This window comes from Sinocyclocheilus grahami, unplaced genomic scaffold (assembly GCF_001515645.1).
Source record: "Sinocyclocheilus grahami isolate Dianchi unplaced genomic scaffold, SAMN03320097.WGS_v1.1 scaffold2320.1, whole genome shotgun sequence".
Lineage (NCBI taxonomy): Eukaryota > Metazoa > Chordata > Actinopteri > Cypriniformes > Cyprinidae > Sinocyclocheilus > Sinocyclocheilus grahami.
In genome coordinates, this window is record NW_015507499.1 from 5,436 (window position 1) to 5,745 (window position 310).

The following is a 310-nucleotide window of genomic DNA, read 5'->3' on the forward strand; positions in this document are numbered from 1 at the left end:
CACACTGCACTGATTGCACACAGCTGTTTCTAATCACTTCACTCACTATATAACACCCACTCTAACCACCTTTCTCTGCTGAGTATTGTTTAGCCTCTACCCCTTTCCGAGTCTCCGTGTTTTCCTTGTTTTGTCTTGCATGTTCTTGCGGTTTCTGATCTTTGCCTGTTTTCTTGGATTTCTCCCTCTACGCTAGCCCTGGGACTATTCTTGTGTTTTGCCCGCCATATACCTGTTTGCCATTGTTTTGACCCTGCCTGTTTACCACGTCTCTTGAATAAAGCCTGCAGATGGATCCACACGTCTCACA